This window comes from Meriones unguiculatus, chromosome 12 (assembly GCF_030254825.1).
Source record: "Meriones unguiculatus strain TT.TT164.6M chromosome 12, Bangor_MerUng_6.1, whole genome shotgun sequence".
NCBI lineage: Eukaryota > Metazoa > Chordata > Mammalia > Rodentia > Muridae > Meriones > Meriones unguiculatus.
This window is the reverse complement of record NC_083360.1, coordinates 37,827,917-37,832,539: the sequence shown is the minus strand read 5'-3', so window position 1 is coordinate 37,832,539 and position 4,623 is coordinate 37,827,917. Positions and strand designations below refer to the sequence as shown.

The 4,623-nt window shown below is 40.8% G+C and overlaps 1 pseudogene; it reads right to left on the bottom strand.

Annotated features, from left to right (window-relative positions):
• Positions 1–443: 443 nt before the first annotated feature.
• LOC110563296 (telomerase RNA component interacting RNase-like) lies at positions 444–976 on the bottom strand (annotated as a pseudogene).
• Between the last annotated feature and the right edge of the window lie 3,647 nt (positions 977–4,623).

Sequence of the window (4,623 nt, the reverse complement as noted above, 5' to 3'; positions counted from 1 at the left end):
AATATTTCCACTTCTATCGGTATAACTACATTTTTTTTCCTTTTCAAAAAACTACAGTAAATACAATTACTGTTGAAGTAAAATCACAATTAACCTTTATATAAGCACAGGTAAGCAGGAATGATGAATCACCACCTCTTTTCGTTATGTCTCAGGAATACGCTATTTCCTTAAGTAACGACTTTTTTTTTTTTCCAGCACTAAGTCAGGTTCTTTACCACTCAGAAATGTCTGTTAAAAGGAGAGAGACATCCAGAGGAGTCAGACAGAGCCAGAGAAAGCAATGTGATGTGAAGAGAGAGAAGAGTAAACCACTGATCTAGGAGGCAAGTGCTCAAGGTGTAAAAAGCGTCCTGGAGGACCATCTGCGGCCACTGGAAGCGCCTTGGTTTTCTCCTGTGTAGCAATCTCTGCGAAGGGCGCTGCCATTCAGCCTTAAACAGTTACATACATCTCAGAGTCGTAGGGAGTGAGCGCCCGGGACTGGGGAATTTCACCAGGGGCCGAGTTTTACCATCCTCACCGCACTGGTGGGCTTTGTGCGTTTTCACTTCTGCCATGTACTTGGCCCATGCGTCACCTTTACTTGTTAACACCTCATACTCTTGTGCTTCTTGGCTACTGTTCCTGTCTTGAGGGCTAGTTTGTTCCCGTCTCTGCGCTTGCCCATGAAGCTGAGCATGCGGCCAGGGCTGCCCTCCCTCGCTTTTCCTGGGGCCGCTGTAGCACAGGCTGGTGGGTAGGGTAGCTGCCAGTCCAGGGATGGCTCCTCCTGCCGCTGCCACTGCTTCTTCTTGATCTTCAGTTTGAACAGTTCCAGGAAGCTACTGTCCTTGGCAAACAAGTAACTACTGCTAATCTCCCCCCTCCCCAAGCCCCGTTCCCAGTCCTGCCTGCCAACCACTAGTCTCACTGTCTTTATGCGATGTGAAAAAATGTGCTGAATCTTCTCACCTGGTGAGATTTCAGTGTTCATCCAACCTCTACTGTGTATCAGTATTTCTTTTCTCTACGTGGCTGCATGCTGCTCCATTTAACTTGAGTACTGGGGTTTGTCTATATGGGTTGTTTCACTTAAAAAGAAAGAGGGATGCTGCTGTGAATTACAGACACGTTTTTGTAAAGACAAAAATTCAGGATGCTTTTATTTCGTGGGTTGGAAGTGCAGTGAATGAAGTAATCTTATATTTAACCTTTACAGAAAGCACTGAACATTTCTATAGCTGCTGTTCCATTTGACCTCTCCAGCAGCGTGTTGGTGTCCTTTGCAACCCTTGTTAATTCCTGTGATTTTCTTGTTGCGTTTTCTTTACTCACTATGCATGCTTGCTGCCATTTCAGTCTTCTGTGGGAGAAGCAACTTTTCACTGTCACTTTACAACTATGAAACATCCTTTTGTCATGGAATTGTAGTAATTCTTAGAATTCTTTACATATTTAAAATCGTTAGATGAATTTTGATTTGTATTTCCTCCATTGTTTAGGCTTTCTTTTTAGTGTCTTGATCACATCTCTTCATTCACAAAAGTTTTAATTTTTATGAAGTTTAATTAATTTATTTTTCTATTTTGATTGCTTTTGGGTTTGTTGTTGAATCTGAAAAGCCTTTAAAGAGCCCAAGGTGTTGAAGAAGTACCACTATGTTTTTCTCCACTCCTTTTATGCCTTTGTCTCTTTTTTATTTTTTTATTAATTACAGTTTATTCACTTTGTATCCAGCTGTAGCTCACTCCATCATCCCCTCCCTCATCTCCTCCCATGCCCTTCCCCCAGCCCACTGATAGGGGAGGTCCTTCTCCCTTTCCCTCTGACCCAGGCCTATCAGGTCTCATCAGGACTGGCTGCATTGTCTTCCTCTGTGGCCTGGTAAGGCTGCACCCACCTCAGGGAGAGGTGATCAAAGAGCTAGCCACTGAGTTCATGTCATAGATATTCCTTGTTCCCATTACTAGGGAACCCACTTGGAGACTAAGCTGTCATGGGCTACATCTGTGCAGGGATTCTAGGTTATCTCCATGCATGGTCCTGGGTTGGCATATCAGTCTCAGAAAAGACCCCTTTGCACAGATTTTTTGAGTATGTTGCTCTCCTTGTGGAGCTCCTGTTCCCTCCAGTTCTTTCTATCTCCCCCTTCTTTCATAAGATTCCCTGCACTCTGCCCAAGGTTTAGCTATGAGTCTCTGCATCTGTTTTGATACCCTGCTGGGTAGAGTCTTTCAGAGACCCTCTATGGTAGGCTCCTGTCCTGTTCCCTGTTTTCTCTCTCTTCTAATATCCATCCTCTGTTCCTTCTTGCTTAACTTCTTTAGGTGTACAGATTTTAGTATGCTTATCCTATGTTATATGTCTCATATATACTTATAAGTGAGTATATACCATGTGTGCCTTTCTGCTTCTGGGATAGCGATGGACTTTGTCTCATATTTAGGTCAGTGATTTTGCTGAGCTAATTTGACTTGTTCTGATGATTAAATACCATTGCTAATTGCATCTCTCACAAAGTAAAACAAAAAAAAACGCTCAGGGTATTTGTGATTTTTGGACTCAAATTTATCATACCAGTGTTTTCAAATTGAGAAAATAGGAGCCTTCTGGTATGAATAGATTTCCCCAAGTTAGTAAAACAAACAAGAACAAAAACAACAAAACCCTCTTGTTTTCTTCTTTCACTTTCCTAATTCCAGTATACAAAGTCCTTCCATGATACAGTCCTGGGCTCAAGAGTCTACCTTTAAGTCAAGTGCTGTGTTTGTTTAAGTACTTGTTTTATGAACAAACAGATAATCACACCTCTTAAAGTCCTGGCTGATCTTAAGATGTTTTCATTGCTCAATATTCAAACCACAAAGAAGAAGCCCCATATACCAGAGCTGATCTGTCAGCCCACACATATCAGTCTAAACAGCCCAGAAATCCTGACCGCTCTCTTCCTACCACCATACTGTGTCCCTGCCCACCTGACCACCATCCCAATAAAACATGATTGATTGTTTGGAGTTAAAAGGTCAATGAAATGATAGATCTAATTAAAAAAGAATTAGAAAATACAGATTTTTCCAATTTTGTGAAAACACCATCTTGGAAATCAATTGCTTGAACTTGTACAATCAAAACAAAATTGTATTAAACTCATGGCTAATCTTATGTTGTTTATAATTGTCTTAGTGTTCTCTTGCTCTAAAGAGATGCCATGACAGCAACTTTTATAAAATAAAGCATTTAATTGGGCTGGCTTACAGTCTCAGAGGATTAGTCCATTGTCATCATGGTGGGAAGCATGGCAGCATGGAGGCAGGCATGGTGCTGGAAAAGTAGCTGAGAGTTGTAAATCCAGATCTGTAAGCAACAGAGAGAGAGAGCAAGCTCCTGGGCCTGGCGTGGGCTTCTGAAACCCCAAAATCCATTCAGTGACACACTTCCTTCAACAAGAATACATTTCCTAATCCTTTCAAATAGGGTCAATCCCACTCACTAAGCATTTAAATATATGAAACTATGGAGGATACTCTCATTTAAACTACCACACTGAGTAGCTGTGGTTTGATTCTTCAAATCTACACTGTCTGTTAGCACAGTGCCAACTCCCTGATAGTTTCATGTTGGATTATAAAGTAATGGTTGGTCAGGAAGATTTCAGCACTGCAAACACTTGGCCTTGGATCCTTGCATGTGCCTCCACCAGAAACTTCACACTGGCACAAGCAAAGGCGTTGGCTCTGCTGGTTCTCCTGTGGAATACTTACATACATACATACAAACATACATACATACATACATACATCTTTCTGTCTCAAAAACAGGTGAGTTTTCCTTTCTTTCTCAGTCTCTTGTTTCTTTATCCATATCGAGGTCTTGGCTTATTATTATTTCCACAAACATTTTCCCTATGCTGTCTCATTCCAGTAGGAGGCAACAGAAGTATTTTAGACAGTTAGAGGAAATCATTTCACTGCTTACTGAAATGATGTTTCTTAAAAAGGATTGGTGTACATTTAAGGGAAATAAAATAATATGCATTAAGTGAATACAGTCTGTCATGTTCCAGGTATGTATAACCTACATAGGTACAATAGGATTTTTGTTCCCTTGGGGCTGTGGTTACTAAGACTGAATGCAATTCTCACTCACGCTAGGCAAGGGTGTGTCCACCTTCTTCTTCCCAAAACTGTTCCAATCAAGGCTGAAGCTAGCAGTTGCCTTTGCCTATGGCATTCATCAAATTGAGACTCTTTTCCTCTGTACTTGTCTGCTTGAAGTTTTCAATCATGATAGTTTGTGTCTCTGTCGAATACATTTTCTGCATCAATTTTTAGGATCCGTTCGAATTCTTTAGTCTGTGGAGGGGGGAGGAACTCTTTTAGTCTTAAGAGAGTTTTGCAGGCTGGAATAAATATTATTGGTATATGGCTTCTGATTTGATTTTTACATTGATGGATGAGTCTCATTAAATTTTGTTCTGCATTTATTTTCACTGATATTTATGAGCTTCATAAGTTTGTAGGGTTTTGTTTTGTTTTGTTGTTGTTTTTCTTGTGATACCTTCATCTGGTTTTGGTATTAGGGTAATCCTGGCTGACCTATGGTCCCATGACTTCTATCTTTTGGAACTAACTTTAGGGAATT